The sequence below is a fragment of the Ischnura elegans genome, chromosome 10 (assembly GCF_921293095.1).
Source record: "Ischnura elegans chromosome 10, ioIscEleg1.1, whole genome shotgun sequence".
NCBI classification, from domain to species: domain Eukaryota; kingdom Metazoa; phylum Arthropoda; class Insecta; order Odonata; family Coenagrionidae; genus Ischnura; species Ischnura elegans.
The window spans coordinates 49353319-49373171 of NC_060255.1; the positions used below are offsets into that span (position 1 = coordinate 49353319).

General features: G+C 38.9%; 1 protein-coding gene and 1 non-coding gene across 6 annotated transcripts in view; both read left to right on the plus strand.

The window, feature by feature from the left end:
- LOC124166505 (sodium/calcium exchanger 1-like) overlaps nt 1-19853 on the plus strand; it is a 331828-nt gene that overhangs the window by 26600 nt on the left and 285375 nt on the right. The window lies entirely within an intron of this gene.
- On the plus strand, nt 11645-11717 carry Trnar-ucg. Its single transcript has one exon. It is a non-coding gene; the product is annotated as a tRNA-Arg (tRNA).

The window sequence follows — 19853 nt, forward strand, 5'->3', positions numbered from 1 at the left end:
AACTAATATTATACATAAATTCATTACAAAAACCTTTTAGATGATTTCGTGTATCGCCATTGCATTACTTTCTTATCGTGTGGAACAGTCTTAAATGCTAAAATCTTGTTTTCTTTGAACGATCTAGCCTATCCTTCGTTTCAGCAAACAAAAAGTGCCGTCAGCGTAGTACGAAGTGAGTTCTCGCTCATTATAGTTGTTTTCACTGTTATGGTGGCTGAATGACCTTTAAAACGTAGGCCGAGCTGAAACTAGCATGTTAAAGCCCGTCTATTACGAGGAAGTAACGTTTTTGCTTGTTTCGCAGATTGATTTTTTTGTCGCAATGTGAGAGACTCTGTTTTTTCAAGGCAGCAAAAGAAAGAGTTCTGGCGAATACAGCGAATTTTCTGTTGTTTCCCAACTCGGAATATACGGAGTGGGGAATGCAGGTCACGCACTCGGTTGCTAGGAGTCGCCAAATTCTTTCGATTGCCCTCAGCTGAATTCCAGCAGTGACAGCGTCATCTAGCGTAAAGTCGACTAACCCTTAGCAAGGGATGATAACATTTTCTGGGATTCCTTGATGATCCCGTATAGAATAGGATGTGTGCAAGATTGGATTCAGTAGTGTCAAAGCCCTGCATTTTCAAGTGACTGTGTAAAATAAGAGCAGGATGCCGGTAATTTTTATTTTGCGTATGTAGTCAAATACTTTCTAAAGGTAAATATCACGCCACCATTCATGGGAATTACCTCAATTCCTTTCGTCTTATTTCATTTTTGACGTATCATTCAGTTTAAGTAATTTGACGTATCATTAGTAGCCTATAAAAACAGTTGGCCTAGATAAAGTGTATGAAATGTTATTAAGTAGCTAGGTATAAAATAATGGAAATCTTAACAAGCCTGCATATAATATGTAGTATACTGTGTATTAAATGTGTATGTGGCGCATTTTTCTGTATGCAATTCGGGAAAGGAAATTGTACGATGTGATTGTAATTGTCCACGAAACAGGATTTCCTTATAACTAGTCAGGTCTGCTACCAATTTCACAATCAAGCTATCATAGTAAATTTCCAAGGAGGCTTTTCTAGTCTACAAAATGTTAGCGAGAAAACAGTGAAGTCCTGATTGTGGAAAATTACGCCTACTATGCCCATGACGAAAGGATAGTAAACTCTACACCCCGCTTAAGATCGAGAAACGTTTTTATAGCATTGCACAAACAAGTAACTGTACGTAGTCACGCGTACGAGTGCAAATATCTCCCTAAAGTAAGAAATTATCAGCGGAAAAATCATTTTATTTGATCGAAGTGATTTTTTTATCCTCAGCGAAAATCTGCCTTTACTGCTCATATAGTTTAAATAAATCAATTATGTCTCATCAATTATGGAGTGCAAGACATGTTGAAATACCAAAAGGAGTGATATCTTGTCATATTGACGGCTCTAAAGTGAAAAAGTCAGTTTTGACAGGAGTGCGTCGTACTTGCCAGAACATAATCTCTCACTTCGAGCAATTTTCAGGTAAAATCGTTTAATAACCATTCATCTTCTGAAATTCTGTCGCAGACCTATGCGAGGATTGCCAAATGTCGTCTTGTAATTCCATTTTTTAAAAGTCCGCAGCATTTTCTTACGCTAAGAATTCATCGTCGGTGTTGTATTACGTTGTCATTTAATCCGTACGGTATGGAATTCGGAGTAGGCGACCGACATCTAAGGTCATTTGCACCATGAGGGAAGGGTATGGAAGGAAGGGTGGAGAGAAACCTGGCGTCGGCATTATCCTGCTCTTAACGAAAGGCGCCAGGAGGTCCACGCCCCATCAACGTCCCATGCGATGGACGGAGTGCTTTGCTTGCTAAGTTTTCCACACAACATTCAAGAAGGGATCGGGCAGTCTCTTCAGAAAAATTCTCGACCCGATTTGAACCCGAATTCACCGGGCGGAAAGCCAACACTTTATTCATCCAACCAACCCGATCCCCATTTAATCCATGAAGTAAATACATGAGAATATATGAAGACGGCGTGAATCGTCAAAAACCGCTACGAGTCGTCATACAAACTCTTTTTTTGTCATTAAAATGGATTTCTACAAAGTATGGACGTTGATTTTTCTTCAATCTGCCATTTTTTTCATAACTTTCCCAACTTCTTCCATTTCCTCCGGTACTACAGGCGAAAAGGGAGCGTTACTCAGCTTTCACACGGATTACATTGGGAGTCGTTAGAGATTCAGAGACTACGTGGTAGGATTAGATTGTTTGAGCAACCCGATATCTTTCAAAGTGACACAGGTAATATCATGTAAGTTCTTCGCTATATTTCCATGTCGGAGAGAAACGAAAAATTGGAGATATTTTTCATAAAGAAAAGTATTAAGCAACGGCAAGTAATGGGAATTCGTTTCTCCCTGAAAAAATAGGGACGTAAATAAGTGTTTTCAGCCATGTACCTTACAACGTGCACCCAAATCTATTTAGTATTCACGTATAGGTTAATGGTTGGTTTCCCAACATTTCTCGCTACACGCTCATAGAGGTACGTTGCGGCTAAGTATGTGGATGTAGATCAATGAAGTTCAGCGTTTTACTTAGAGATGGGCACCTCGATAACATTAATAACGTTTTTTTAATGAATTTATATATTGCACTTTCCATTTTATACCAATTTTATTTAATACCCTTTTTTATTTAGTAATTAGTTTTTTAATGATGATTTCCGAAGATGTACGTGTTTGCCATGTGATTTTGCTGTAGCCATGCTCCTTTCGTGATAATGTCACGAATTATTCTTCCATATTATCATGCAATTAATAATCCTTGGAAATGATTGTATCATAGTAAATTTCTCGGGAATATTATGAAATAAATGCTCCTCGACATACCTTTAGAGGTAAACATTTATTGGGAGAAAGAAAGACAGAAATAAATTTGAAAAAAAGTTTTTAAAGGTCCACGGGCGAAAAACTTTTTTTTTTTCAAGTGCTGGGAAAAACGTTTTTTAAAGTAGTTTTTGCTGCGGTATAGCAGGGCGTGGTAAATATCGCCGTAATTATTTTTCTCCTGTACGCTTCACAAATTATTTAGCATATGTCAGTTATAGTTTATTTATAACCAAGTAATCTTGCGCAATCCATGAATCTAAGATCTCTGAGCTGACACCGAAATTGTTGATACATTTAGGGTGACCACATAGCTTTTGAAAACGAATTGTTTGACGTCACAGAAATAATAGTCAGCATCGGTACCAAATGATACAGTAGGTAATCAGCCATTAGCAGTTGACAAAAATGTAGTGGTGTAAAATTATAAATAAAATGTGAAAGACATTTATTAGTTATAAATTTCGGTAAGATACACAAATAACTCCGCAAATCTCCCTAATTTGTGTCGTATCCTTAGGGTAAGCGCTCTACTGATTTTATATTTTTATTTTCTGCCTCGCCCATATCGATTTCTCGCTTCTTCTTTACTTTGAGTTTTCAGGCATATTTCATAATTATTGAAAGACACTAACAAGGGGAGATCACGAACCTTGCTCCGCCTTTTTCAATGCCGTATTTTTTATGGCCTTCGGAATGGTGAACACATTCCTGGACTAGTAGTGGTTCCGTTGAACTTAGTTTGGCTGTAATTAATTACTTTTCATGCGGTACTTTTCACAAGCCGCCTATAGTTTCATAATATCGCCTTAATTAGCAGAAGGGTCAGGTGGGGCAGTGGTAGGAGACCAAGGTTCGGGACTACGTGCTGGCTATAAATTTTGTTGTCTTCATTGTGATCATACAGCGTCAACTTTTTCATTAATTTTAATTGCGACAAGCATAGACATGAGACTATTTTTTATCATCATAATGGCGTATAGGTATTTAAGCAGAGCAAGGTTTGTGGTCTCCCCTTGTGAGACCAGAGGCCACTTAACTCATGTAAAATCTCCAAAGGTGCTTGAAACGAAGAAAGGCGAGATCGTAGGAATTTAAACTGCCGATATCCCACAGGTGTTGCTTTCCCTGAGGAGACAATTTTTGGCAAGTTAGTTATATTGGAGTTCGAATAGCCAAGGGATGCCCCTCAAAGGCTTTAGGGTGAACGTTGCAAGGCTTCCTTGTAAATCGAACCTTCTAGGGTGTTGCTGCTCGCTAACTGAAGCCAGCAGCCCATCAACAAGGAAAAAAGTTTGAAAATTATCTTCGGTTGAGAAGTCACTGGGAGACAGAGGCTAATCACTATCATTTTTTGCAAACTCATTTTGGAAAATGTTGCAATCAAGAACTTTTGAGAGGAGGAAAATTCGGCCTTGGTTGTCGGATTTTTCCCCCACAACTTGGGGTAACAGCCTAACAGCGGAAGGGTTTCCTGAATAAGTGGCGGAGAAGCAATCTTGTATTTCATCGCTAGCAGATGACCTGTAAAATTTGCTGAGTAATGACTGGAATTATTATTGTGATTTACCTGTAAATTCTCAAGTTCTGTCTCTGGAGCTATAATAGCTTGTTGGCTAAAATTCCACTCTTGTAGTCATGACGACGGTTTGTAAGAGACGTAACACCCACAAAAGCGATAGTTGTCATGAAGAACTGGAGGATTGTCATCTAGCGTCAATGATACAGTGGACAAAGACAATTATTGTACAAACAAATGAAGCAAAAATCACATTAATGAACTTGTTTTATGTTAAATGCGTTTAAATATTAACATGTAAAATAGGATTATCATAAAATAATGGTGCGCTTTTGAACATGGTTTAAATGAAAACAGCATTACTTACGGTGTCTATATTTTTTCGAATTCATCGTCCTAAACAGTTTTTTTTACATGATTAGTAAATTTAAAATGTGCACGCTTAGTCGCTCGTCAAGAGCGTCAATATTAGCCTACTCCTAATGAAAGGCGTAAAGGGGACCACGGCTCAACGTCCCATCCGACGGACGGATTGCTGTACTTGAAGTGCCCTCCTCAAGACCATAGACTTCCAACTCCACGCAAAGCATCATTGATAGGAAGAGTTTTTCTTACGACAAGTTGAGATGGCACAAGCGTCGGCAGCTCAGCATTTGCCACCAAATTCAAATCAGTACAACACACCCTCTTTCGATTCCATTCTTTTTTAAGTTTATTATTTTCATCTAGTATATAATTTATGGTATTATTAAAGTAACATTCCTGACAGTCTCATACTTGCTGTATATCTTCATTACTTAAAAAGGAAAAGATATATTGTTCTTATTTGAGGGTAAATTCAATGGCAAGTCATTCATCTTCAATAGAGACAATTAACATACAACATTCCTCCCCCTAATACCGTTATTAGCATCCCTTCCCCTCCTAGTACTCGCTCTTTCAAGACTCTTGTCTCCTGCGCATCTCGCTTAGAAGCTTTCTCTCTTCGCCCACCATGTCTAGCACTTCTTCGAACCTTTTCCACTCCGTTCTTTCCGTCTTCTCCATTCTCCTGCACAATCACATCTCGATCGCCGCGGCGCGCTGCCGGTCTCTTCTTCTGCTTTCTCCACGTTTCCGCACTACACTCAAAGTTAGACTCTTCGCTAGCCTTTCGTTAACTCTCTTACGCAACGATTATATCATACTTTTTCCTATTCATGAACGCATTCCTTATTTTAATCAGGGAGGTCACAGGGGAACTCCCTCCAAATTTCATAAAAATTTTAAATTTATTATAGGAAGGAAACGGATTTTCGGTGCCCTCAAACGAATTCCATCAGCTTTTAAGAATGAAAGTGAAATTTGAGGATCCAAAACGAGTTAATAATGGGTATTTCAAAACATTTTACGCCGGAGAACGTCCCTATCCCCGTGGGTAATTCCATACTTCCCGCACCCAGGTAATAATCCCCCAAATTAGTTCCTGAATCCGTCCCTATATCACACAAATATTATTTTTAACGGTGTCAGATTTCGTTTCACCTTGGCGTTTAGAAAGCGTACGGACATAGCGTTTCAGGCGTAAGTCGTCAATGTGCGAACCGTTCCTGGGAGATCGAGAGACATCGAAAATTTCCTTTCCCAAACTTCCCGGGGGCCAAGCGAAACACTGGCTCCTTTTCCGCCAATGCCGACGAGTGGGAGAGATGAGACAATTAACACGGTCGCAGAGACGTTAGGGAATCAGGGAGACAATCCCACAATGAAATTGTAACGCGGCGACAGCGGTGGATGCGAATGAGACGCCCTCTCTCGTTAGCGCGGCGAAACCGACTCGCGAAATCTCCCTCCTTTGGGGAACGAACGCGTGGAAGGGGTACCCGTTGTCTGTGGCGACGGGTTATAAGGGGAAGGAGGAGCGATGATTTATTGCTCTACGGGGTCTAATAGTTAAGCCGCATAGCGGCGTAATTATCGCACACCCGGGGACGCCGGTGGTGAACATAGGCTGGCGATAAACCCTCTTGGTGTTCGGATAAAATTTTCCGAAACCATGAGTGGGTTCAATTTAGCCTGTTTCTAAACCTTCCAAACTCTCTGCTCCTCTAGCTACCCACAGAATAATCTGCCGAGTATTCTTAATTTTAGTATATTCTTTCATTTCTGTAGGAACAGCAAAGCTTGGTTTCGCTAATAGTGGCTCATGTCGTCCTTATGACGGCGAGGGGTTCCCTATCCCACTCCTTCCATCCCTAACCCTATCCCATGGGGCGTCTTCGGGCTTTCATCGCGGCGGAGCTTCCATTCCTTTTTTCCTTCCTCTGTACTTTCCCTCCTGAGGTGTGCAGGCTTAAAAGTCTCAGACTTAAGTCCTGCCCCTCATGAGTAACCCCGTGAACCCGCCCAGGGTACTCATTTCCGTTGTGTGCACTTCTAGATGTCTTACATCAGACTCCAATCAAGAATATGCACATATTGTGGATATGGATAGTGTGATGGAGAAAAATTGTGTCACGAAATTTTAACCTAAGGTTGCTGATGCCATTAGGAACCAAAATTATCAAAGATGTTTAAATCGAAAGGGCACATTTTTTAACAATAGGCACTTTTAACCAAGCGCTCAGATTTGCAGCGAGCTTACCCAGTTGCCAGATCCTCTGGACAACTCATGACTTCCAATATATTGCCTGCCGGAGATCGCGATGTATTTAAGGCATTTGGCAACAAGACGAACTCCCGGCCAATCGGAGTGCTTGGCCCAAAGTTTCTGTAGTTTAAAAATGGTGCGTTTTAGACCTAAATCATTGGTAATTTCGGTTCCTGCTGGCATCAGCTATCCTGGATTTAAATTTCGTGACAAAAATTTTCTCCTCTCTGTACATTATATAATATATCATTATGTATTAAGTGAGCAGATATTGATAACATCAAAGATGATGGAAAAATCAAAGGCAGAGTTAGCAAGTAAAATATACAAGAAAGTACCAATTTTCCTCGTTTCAGCTAATATCAGTCAACAAATCATTCATTGGGCCCTAATGTAATAAGGGGATAATAGGCTTAGTGATGGTATGGATGAGATGGAATAAGGAACAAGTACAACGTGGGAATTTGCGGTCTAACGCTACCACAACCGTTGATAACCTTCTATACTTAAAATAATGTCTACTTTTTGCGCATAGTGCATCTTGAATTCTCTTGATTTTCAACAAATTTGGTCAGTGATGTATGAGAATGCTGACTTGGGAAAAAAACCGTGGGCAATGTATTTTTATGGCGCCTCCTCGGGTAAAGGATGAGGCTATTTTGGAATCTCCTGCAGGAGACAAAAGGTCAGGGCAAAAGGAAGTGTACCCGTTCGCTCTTTTACTGCTTGGGTTTAAGAGCTGTCCTCAACAAAGTTTTATTCCTACCTCGCCCGCGGGAGTACCCCATATCTAGCTTGGAAAAAAATCGTTTGACTCCCCGTGTTTGACTCACTTCAGATTTGTTCCGATTTCACGTCCCGAACCGAGTGCAAATCCTTTTTTTCCGTTCCTTTAGCATCCCTTGGGACAATCAACCCCCGGCGTGTGATGTCGATGAAAGATAGAGCGCGTCAGCGCTGTTGTATGGATTAACTTCTTCATCCGCCTTGCCTTCGCTATCACGCCCTCTTGGGAAAAGTAGGGAATGAAACAAGGGGAAAAGGATGGGAGTGAGCAGCAAGAAATCTTGCGTTGGTGCGTGGAGGGTTTTTATGTTTTTTCTTGTTCCCTCCGTATCTGATTGATGCGATGCATCGAAATCTCGGGAGAAAAAGCGCATCATTATTTCCTTGTCAGCGCAAACCAGGTCGACAGTCGATTGCAAGAATGAAAATTACTCCAAAAATACGAGTTTCTTTGGTGTCAGAGACAATAACAAGAGTCTCAGGACGAATCGTGAGTCGTTACTCTGTTCTCGTTGCAATGCACCCGGAAACCTAGATGTGAATATAAGATGTTGAGAAAAGAAACTGTAAGTTACAGGTGAGGAACGGATGCAACATAAATGAAAGAAAACTTGCGAGTTTAACTTAATTTTAATTACTAACACTATGCATTCAATACCATTTTCAAGTCTGTCTATGGCCTAAACAACAATCAAAAAAGCTTATAACTTTTCTCCTATAGCTAATAAAACAAGTAACTTTTATCACACATGAATAAAAGAAATCTTGAACATTCCATTAAACCTTTTTACTGGCACTACGCGTTCCTTCGCTGACACGTCAATTTCAAGTGTTTGGCGACAACAGTTGAGTTCAAGAAGGAAAATACCCCCAAAATACGGCTTTCTTTGGTATCATAGTCATGCTCTTGGACGAGTCGAAAGTCGTTACTCGTTGGCGTAGTTTTAATTCACCCGGAAACCTAGGTATGAGTGTAAGATGTTATTAAAGACAATGGTAGTTTCAATTGAGGTGTGGTGGATCCTATCCATCAGAAATAAAAGAAATCTGGCTGATTTAACTTAACTTAAATTACTGACACTAATAGCAAGCGGTCAGACGCTCTCGCGTCATTTTAAAGTGTGGAACAATGAAAACTAAGAAGATTTCTTTTGTTTATATGTTGAGAAAAGTTACTTGTTTCTTTATAAGCTTCTTGGATTGCTATTTTAGCTCATAGCTGGTCTTGAAAATAGTACTTTGAAATAAGGAGAGTCGAGATTTACTCATTTTCTAGCCATGAGAATGAATATTTAGGATTATCAGTTGCTCTTGTATTGGAAGTCAAGTAGAAAGATGCCATTATTCAATAATCTGAGAGGCCATACTCTAATTCGAGTGGTTTTCAAAGGAGTAAGCTCGTGAAAATATTCGAAACATTAGTAAAAATGATCAATCATGCACCCTTTTCGGAGGTTATATGCTTCTAGAACAAATACGGCTTCGTTAAGTTTTTGATGCAATCAGAAATACTAAAAAAGCAAAGCAACGGCAGCTCGCAAAGATTTCTTTATTGGATATAAAAATCGAAGTTTAAAGTTTTCGTGCTGTGGAAGTCCGTCATAATATAGTGTCTATAAAATAATAAACTTAAGTCATTTCCACAAGTTTTTAAAGGCTTTATTTAAAAAACGATCTGTTTCGGCAGTCACGTCGTAATGAAGACTTGCCTCAAGACAAGAGAAATTAAATATATATATTTTTTTTGTTTAATTAAAAAAAATATTTCTTTACTGTGTCTAGTGGTTCGAATTTGTAGAACGGTAAAATATTCCGGTGTCACTTCTGGATAATCTATTTTCCTTAACGCAGACACAAGTTAATAAATTATGTATGTAGTTACGTAGCTCAGATGTTTGATAAGGAAAAATTAATAATTTTTTTCACTCTGTCGTTATAACGATGTTGTAACATAATAGCGGTAATGTATAACCAGCAGTCAGAAGAAGTCTAACCATGAAATTTCCCAGAAGTACATTTCAGTGCCAGTTCAGCATTGTCTATTAGCAGTTTAGTAATATACTAACTGCCAAATGTGTATAAAAAATCTTGAGTAGATCTTCCTTCTTTAGTATATTATCTATAAAACAACATATTTTTTATTTTTTTGAATAATTGATATGGTTTTATACCTACAACACTTCTTATGAGACAGTCAGCTTTCCAAATTCCAATGTCAGCAGGGAGATGAAGATACAATTACGGCTGATAAAGCTGTATTGGAAATTTTCCCTCGTTGAGAACGAACGGAATTGGTGAAAATTCGCAGAAGGATCCTTATCATATGATGTAACTCGCGAATATGTAGGTGTAACTAAAAAGTGTCCCGAATACCCTAGACGGGTGATCTATGTCCTTTTTTTGGAGACCTTGGTCTTAAAAAAAGGAGCGGGGGTGGTGCATACTTAACAACTTTTTTCCGCAGACGGGGCCCTTGCATAATTCATTCCGTTCTGAGGAGGAAAAAAAAACTACCTCTCATGCACCACATATCCAATACACGTCGCTCGCACAAAAAGCCCTTGCGTTACCCTCTATCCTTTCCCATCTCGGCGTCTTTTTCAGCATGGAACATGTGCCTGCGTTGTCGTAGCAACGTATTTTAACATTTTTTTCTGCTCTTATTACCATGGCATGCGCATATCCGCGTCATATGTGAAAATGAAAAGGACGATGAGTTTCAGTGATTTCTCTCTTAGAACAGGCCAATATAGTTACATCTACAAGGCTCATGTGCCATCTATTATCCTCTGTAGTTTATATTTTGCGGATAAATTGGGTCATTCAAAGGAGCATTTTCAATTTTGTCCGGGTAGGAGCGTACTTAGGGTATTTATTGGGCTTTTATACTTTTTCCCTCACAGCTGTAGCCAAGTTAGATTGGAAAAGGTTTTTGAATAAAGAATCCTTAATAAATCAGCTTTCTAAATTAAATTGATAAAATGAGTTAGTATTAAATATTTAAGCTAGCCTTTTTGGTGCGAACTTCCTGCAAGTGATTTCCAACGCAAGTTGCAGTAAATTTCACCAATTTTTGCCAGATTTTTTCAGATAATTATTAACAACTCCCGAAATACTATCAGCCAATTTAGATTCTTCAATGCGTTCTTATAAGACTAACTTGCACCAAAAAGTTGTATGTGTAAATCCAATTTTAGAATGTTGCCATCCTCTAAAGTTGGATTCAACAGAAAACTTTGTACTCGTCGTGGGGAGTGGGGGGATTTGGGGGTGGTCGTAAGTCCTCCCCGGCTACAAGCCTGGCTATAAGTGCTGGCACCCTCCCCGTATTAAAATGGTGTTACGAAAGTCGCCCTTTTATACGCTGACGGAAGAGCTATCCGAATTTAACGGGAAAATATACTGAAATTAGGGTTATTAGCCAAAATTAGTACTGAGGGCTATACAATCCATCGGATTCATATCTTTTCATTGCTATTCCACGCGATGATCAATACTCATTTGGGAGCATTATGAATCTTAATGAAAGATGAATGAGAGCTTAATAAAAAGCGAGGGAAGCATAAATAAAGATTCGTCGGGGTGGACTGGGGGGGCTCCTCTACGTTTTCCCCGTGAATTCAAAATGATATCCAGTGCAAGGTGTCAAAAAGGTGACGCCGTACGTTCATAACCCTGTTTTCGTCGTACTCGCTTTACTAGGGGTCTTAGGATGTCATTAACATTATAACTCGTATTTGCGACTCGGCTATAATATTAGCGGTGAGGTTTTTCACATTTCCCTACCCTCTGAATCGTTGAGATATACCACATAGCCATGACACTTTCTTTAAGGCCGTGTGGCCTAACGGATAAGGCGTCGGACTTCGGATCCGAAGATTGCAGGTTCGAATCCTGTCACGGTCGGAAATTTTTTGTCGACCAACTTCGACATCTATTTTAGGCAAGATTCCATATCATAGACGCTGTTGTTAGCAACGTTATGACTTCCTGGACAGTCATAGCTTCCTAAATTCGTGTCAACAAGTCTTCCGGAAAAGTAGATCATGAAAAACGGAGCTCGCTCGCTTTATTCGAGATGTTTTTAAATCTAAAATGAAATGGTGAAACGAAAAGACAGTTTGACGCATAATTTAAGATTTTAAGGAAGATATCATCACGGTACCTTTCAAAAATCTTTTATACAAATTACAGTCAATCGGGTTAAAAGAAACTGTGTTATACTGGACAAGCGACTTTCTGAATGATCTTAAGCAAAAAGTAATAATTGAAGGAATTAGCTCTGATGTAGTTAAAGTGACATCAGGTGTCCCACAAGGTAGGTTAATTGGCCCACTGTTGTTCATTATATACATAAATGAGCTCTGTTCCCAAATTGGCTGTAAAATATGTTTAGTTGCTGACGGCACTGTCATCTATCGCGAAATCGGTGATCGCTCTGACTTTGAATTTGTATCGTCAAATTTAAATAACGTTAATGTGAAGAGCCGAGGGTAGGACCTAGAACTTAATCTTAGGGATTGCACGGCGGTACATTCCCTGCGTAGCTCGTCCAACTATTCCCCATGTACATGATGGTGTCTACATAAAGGCAACAAATGAAGTGAAGTTTCTGGCAAAGCGACTAATTTATACAATTACTAGCTGACCCAGCGAACTTCGTCGCGCCAAATAATCACTGAACAGTGTAGCCTTACCATGTATTAATCAAGAGCGGCTGTACTGATTTCAATAATTTTTAACTTATTGTAATAAAATAATAAAAATTCGATAAAAATACAAAAATAAATGTTACAATGGCTTGTTAGAAAGATATTTTCTTTATTCAAACTACACTTGGGACACGTGTATGTATGACAGCTCGACATTTTTATATGATTTGATACTGAATAACGAAGTTTGAGCAATCGACATCGTCGTTCTTGTGCGGGAGCACTATGTTAATGAGCTTATCTTTCGATGAAACGAAATTGCAAAAATTCCCAAGAAATGAAATCGATCCGCTCCATTCGTCGACAGGAACACGGCCATTACCGATAGTCAACAATTGCTTGTAGATTTGCTTACAACACGGTAGTGACGCGTCACTCCAGGTGGGCTTAGTTGAAAATAAATGTTTTTAATATAATTATAATATTTTAAATTCGTTTTAACAATTAAAATGTTTTAATATTGTTAAGAAGCTCAGTCAATAAATACGTTAAAAAAAATCAAAACGTCTTGTTTTGACTGACTTCACAGCTTTTGCAGTGTTACCAACACCTAAAGAAATACCCCTAAGAAAAAGATAAAAATTTTTTGTGAACTTTTTCTATTTTTTAAATGTTTATTCTGTTATCTGGGGCTCAGATGAACCAAAAAACCAAATATCATTAAAATCGGTTCAGCCGTTCTCGAGTTATAAATGGTGTTACTAACACAATTTTCGACTTTGTTTTATATGTATAGATTTTTCCTTTAACTTTGAACGAAAGTGTTGACAAGGGGGCTCAGACTGTTTTTCTCCAGCGTAGAAGCGTTTGGGCCACCCGAAAATTGGCGAGGCGAGAGAGCCCAAAAAGATTTTACCTACTATAGTAAGGTATCGTTGATGAACTACAGTCATTGCTGTGAACCTCGAAGCTTAAACTAGACTTCATCTTACTTCTAAACTTACGTAAGACCCTGCGAACCACCTCTTAGGTGTTTGGCAGGGGGAGATCAATCACTAACACGCATCATGCAAGAGTACAGCCACTTGCAATCCACACGGTTATAAAATATAACGCATAATAACAAAAAAAAATCGTACAAATTCATGTAAAGGCAAAAATTTCCAACGGTCAGTAATTCCTACAGCAAAAACATGCAAGATTAGAACACTGAAAAAAATAAAAACATGTAATGAGTCGTCCTAGCTAGTGGCGCAATTAAGTCTATTTAACGAGGCACCGTTGTTATCCTTAATAGTACGAGGAAGCAAGAACATTTTAAATCTCCCTGTTTTGCAGTTTGTTTCCTTAATTTTCTTTTCGCGATTATGTCTACTGTAGCATGACGCTAAACGTAGGATATTACATTTTTTTGAGTTAAAAATGCTATATTTTTGCTCTAAAAAGTTATGCTTCTGTGTTTTCTTGCATGGTCTTATTTTTTATCTTATTTTAATTACATTTTCTATTTATCTATCTTATTTTATTTACAATTTCATTTTGCCTCGTATCATATTTAATAACATTTATAGTACATAAAAGATTGGTAATTTTTGTGATGAGTACTGCATTTAAATTTAAGGATGTTAGCTTCCACGCTGATGTTAACCGCTGAGGCTACCTAAAGCTCCTTCATTTTTTTACAATAGTTGTATTTTTTAGACATTATGTCGAAATTTTATTAGACATCATCATTATTATATGTTTCACATCGTATGAGAAGAAATCTTCGAATTTACCAATTAAATTAAGTCTATATTTTGCTCTACGGACGGCTTTTGGACCTTGCTCGAACCAATCGCACCCATATGTTTCTGTGACCGCTGCTCTTCACCACTATTTAACGACCAACCCTGTTGATAGAGAAAAAATAAACAAATGACGCGCTGCGTTCGTTTCATTTCTCTCTCACTCTCTCCTCAGGGTCACGTTTGTGTGTTTGCTCTTTCCCTCTTCGTATGTTTACTGCGTCTCCTTTCACCTTTTCGAATTCTCATCCCTCCGTGCCCAATTCAGTTCCTTCCATCTCGTTTATCGTGCTATTTTACGCATTCACGACTCGAACGTCCCCGTCTCTCTCCGGCGAAAGTGCTCCTACAAAGTCGACCGCGTGTGCGTGCCGTTTCGCTCGCTCACGTAACAGTTTTGTACCCTATCTCGGTGAGAAAGGGAGTTGGAGAATGGGCATGGCGAAAATGGTGCCAGAAGAGGGCTCTGTAATTGGTTCTCTGGGATTAAGGTGGCTGAAGTTGTTGCTATAAGTCGTTGGGTGTATATTTTAATCGATAAGCAGATCCAGGCGTTGAGGTCCTGGGGAGAATTATCGGGGAGTGTAGCCAGTGTTAAGTGCACAATTGGAGATGCCAAATGAAAAAGTTATTTGCCTTACGAGTTTCAAATTTTGTATTTTACCAAGTTTTATAATGCTATCTTCTTGTTTGTTTTTGTCCTTTCGGGAAAAACCTTGCAACTTAAATTTCGACCACTTCTTAATTAGTGGTGAAGTTTGCAGGATAGCTGAGAACTGGATGAAAACGCAATGTTCTTACACTTTTACCACGATCGGAACAGTATCTCGAGTAATATTCAGATGTACAAATTAAAAATGGAGATCCTTTTCAAAATGTCACCCAAAATTCACTTGAGGCGCTGCAAACTTCATAGGTGGAATGAAGTCCTCAGAGATTCCCATTCCCTAAGGCCCATATTTACTCTGAGATGAAGTCTTTTCAGAACAAATGGACATCAACGCCCGTCGCTACCCTGTTGTAACAGTGGGCGATTCCTGAGCGGTAGAGCCCCGAACGAGGCACTCGTGTAGCTGTTATCAGTGGCACAGCGAGGGGGGGGGGGGGGGGTTTGGGGGATAAACCCCCCCCCAGGGCTCAGAGAAATTTTTAAGTTTAATCCATTTGACTTAATTGGACTTATATTACTAATAGAATAGTGTAAGGATGAATTAAATATCCCTCAGAAAGCCATAAAACTCACCATTTTGAACATTTTATCTTTAAAATTACGCAAATTTTTAATCTCGCACCTACCGCTTATCCTGGTGGGTATACTATACCCCCATACACCCCGGTATTAGTTGCCCCTAAACTCCCCCCAGTCTTAATTCCTAGCTGCGCCCCTGGCTGCTATAACTATAAGTGTTAAATTAGTAGCCTTAGCGTAAAAGCTTGGACTGTATTTTTATGAATTTTATGTGAATAAAATATCAACGTAAAAAATAGCATATTGGATAACCTTATTTTAAATGTTACGCATGTATCCGTTATGTTAGGATTGAGTTCTGGCTTTTCAAATGATAGGAAGGGTCTAACTGTTAGGTATCGAAGGCCTTCCAAATTAGGGTTTCTGTCGGCGGCTGGCTGTTGATGAGTTCCGAGCAAGCAGAAATTTTATGGCGTGTCTGTTCATTGTCCAACTTGATTTACGGACTCTCTTCACCCTCTGGACGTATCACGGCCCTCATTAGATCTTTCATTGTCATTTAAACGCGCGCATGGAATTCTTTATCGTCAGAAATAAAAGCTCTTGCCCTATATGTGCTGGTGAAGGAATCATAATATTTGGCACACCCGGTTTTCTATCTAATTCCTTACTTACATATTACCCTCCGTTTTTGTTTTATCAGTGTTTTAAAATTTTGAGAGATATTTTAGAAACATTTAATGAAGATGAATATGGTTGCAAGTTATGGACATATTCATAAAAATGAATCGTTTCAGCTTTGTATTGGCTACTTTAATTATTCAGATTTTCCCGGTGAAACATTGTCGTAAAACTTGCGTTTCATGCGAAATGTATCAGGTGCAATGCATTATGTTTGTGGCTTATTTAAAAAGTTTAAAATGAGTATGTAATGAATGTTTTTACTATTTTCCGGACAAGATGGCTGTATCATAGCACCAAATTTTTCGGAAGATATCGATTTTGGTTTGCGCTTCTAGTGTCAAAATATCTTCACAAACAATGCCTTAAAGGCAAATTACATTCATTCTTGATTACAGGGTAAATATTTTTCGTACGTGTTTTGAGACAGAATTTTCTGAATATCACACAATTTTTAATTATTTAAAAGAACAGTAATTTCAGAAATTTATGTGTTACTTATTATAAAATAGAATTTCCTGAAGGGACACAACACAATAATCCTGAGAACTTTTGAGGATTTGGACGAAATTAATTTTTACTGAGCATTCCTTGGCCTTGCGGTGCAAAGGAATTCTCTTGGGACCAGAATTGCGTTCTATTTGGGTTCCCATAAAAATTTGGTTTGGTGCCCAAAATTAGTTTTGCGGTGAGACCCCATTGGGAAAGAGGCGGTGTGGGTGGAGGTCCACGTATATATTGCCCGCGTCACTCCTTGGCTTCCTTTTTCGCTGCTCCTAAAAGCACGAATTCTGGAACATAACGCACGTCGTTTTGCTGAGCATATCCTCTTCAGTCCCGGGACACATCTGCCGATATGTTTCGCCTGAATTTCATGTATTCTGGTCAGTTAGGTGTTTACAAAAACAACGGAAGCAATTTCTGTGAATCATCCTTCTATATCATACTGTCATCCGTTAGGAAGCACTGCCTTAGTTGCAATAACGGCATTTCACCTAGCCATGCGGGAAAAATTCAAGCGTCGCACAGTGGGCTAGAATCGGAAAAAGCTGGCCGAAACCTCAAAAACGATTTTTTTGAGGTAGGAAGTTGAAACTTCGCATACATATTCCCTAATAAATTGTGAATAACTTTTAGATTATTTCTTTCCTATGTTGTCACGTTAACAATATATGTGAGGCCAAAGTTGAACAAATTTAGCGAAAAGCGACCACCCTCGATTTTTTCTGAAAATTGCCAACTTTATCCTCGTGCAGTGTTTTCATGAATAGTTTTATCGACAAAAATGTTATACCATCTTAATTGACACTTCTTTTTCTTCCATTAGAAGGGTTATCAAAGATTTTGTTTCATCAAAAACCATAGATATATAACAAAATGGCGAAGCCTGTTTTCACCCCATTTTTTTTACATAAACGTAGAGAAAAAGTAGATATTACCACGGACTTCCGCCAAGTGACTAATCCCACGTCGTTCTATGAAGCTTCTACATTGTGGATCTAAAGTAAAACCTTGCACCAACTTGCGACCCCGAATTTTAAATCGTTTTTTCAAGCGTGCAGTCGACTCCAGTTAGGTTATGCACAATTTATTTGAGAATATATATGCGAAGTTTCAACTTGTTACTTAAAAAAATCGTTTTTGAGGTTCTGACCGGTTTTTTTCGATTCCAGCCCACTGTGCGTAGATGTATTTTATACAATACCCCGGGACCGGGAGGATATAACAAGTGTTGTTTGTCCTGAAACGCGACTCGCGTAATATAGAACAAGTATCACGTGTTTTGAGGCAATGTTTCTGAATTTTACGTACTTAAGTTTTTATTGTTTTCAAACAAAATTTTGAATTTCAGTCTTGTCAAGAATTTTTTTCGACATTTTTTACTTTGGTTGAGTCAAAATATTTCTAAAATAGAATCTCAAAATGGGTGAGATCTCGCAATTGTATTGCTGACACTCGCACAAAGCTCTCGTTTAATTAAGCTCAAAGATCAATTGTCTCAGACAATTAATGTAGCACATTTCCGTCCAATATTAATTATGTAATGGGCTTAAAATTCCAGAGTATTAAATAAAACGCCGAAAAGGCTGGCTACCCTTGAATAACTGTTTTCATGGTAACTGTAAAGTGCATTCAAAATAAAGTTTGCGTCGGCATAGCTCAGTAACTAAGAACTTGTGACCCAATGGATATGAACAAAAAATGCTTAAAGTTGTCTTACCTACCGCCTATTGAAGCATTTTAGATTCCTCCTGAAACATCCTGTATAATGAATAGGTACTATACAATATTTTCCGATAAGTAGTAGAGATTAGGATAATATTCGTTTCGCCTACACATTCCTTGGCCTTGCAGCGCAAAGGAATTCTCTGGGGACGGAAATTGCTTTTTATTTGGGCTCCCATGCGCATTTGGCTTGGTGTACTTCCATCGTTTTGCGGTAGGAGTTCCTTGAGAAACGACAGTGTGGGTGCGGGTCGTTTTATCTATTGCCCACCCTCACTCCTAGCCTTCCTTTTTCGCTGCTCCTAAAGCGCGCACGCTAGAACATCACGCCCCTCTCGTTGCTGAGAATATAGCTAGTCTTGTTTGACCCGAAACGCGACTTGCCGAAAAATGAACAAGTATCACATGTTTTTAGGCAAAATTTCTGAATTTGACACTAGTTTTTATTGCTTTGAAACAAAGTTTTGAATTTCAGACTAGTCTGGCTTGTTTTTTTTCATAATTTGCTTAAAGAAAAGTAAAAAAAAACTTAATAGCGCCACATAAGTTACTAAAGTATGACCTAGGTTTCGACTAGTCACGTCATCATCTGGTCGAAACCTAGGTCTCACTGTAATAAATTTATGTGGAATTACAAAGTTGGTTACTTTTCATGGTGATAAGTCGATTCCAAGAAGTCACGGCATGAAGACAACGAATTATAATTAGCTTAGATTGAGTCTTACTTTTTCTGCAATAGTGTATAATGGATAGGTACAACAAAATTTTACCGAGAACTGGTGGAGATTAGGACAAAATTCGTTACGAATGTACATTACTTGGCCTTGAAGGGGGAAGGAATTCTCTTGAGACCCAAATTGCTTTCTATTCGAGTTCCCATGTGCATTTGGCTAGGTGTACCCCCATCGTTTTGCGGTAGGAGTTCCTTGAGAAACGACGATGTGGGTGGGGGTGGTCGTATCTATTGCTCACCCTCACTCCTAGCCTTCCTTTTTCGCTGCTCCTAAAAGAACGCATGCGAGAACCTCGCGCCCTCGCCTTCATTCTAACTCCCCTACCCTCGGAGGGGCGCGGTCGCGGTGGCTTAAAGAGGAAGTGCTCATGGTGGGCGTGCCGGGTTTTTTGGCGCAGGGGTTTGTGTTGGCGCCATGCCGGGGGGGGAGGAAAATATCCGACGTGATATCCTTTAAGAAGTAGAAAAGACACTTCGCGTTGTAAATTCCTCTATTTTTTATATATATACGATTATTAGCTACTGGGAACTTGGAGGCTTCGTGCTGGGTTCAAATTGCTTCGGCAATTAAGTGGCTGCTTCATTTTTCTCGACCGGTCCTATTTTTTTCTATTTTGTGAAGTATCTTTTATATTCAACTTAAGCTATCATCTTAGAATTTGCACGGTGAATAGAGTAGACTTTTTCTAACGCTTGACTTCATTTAAATTATAAAAAGTTTTCCACCGCAACTCTCAAATTCAAATTTTTTATATAGATTAGAGAAATGGGATG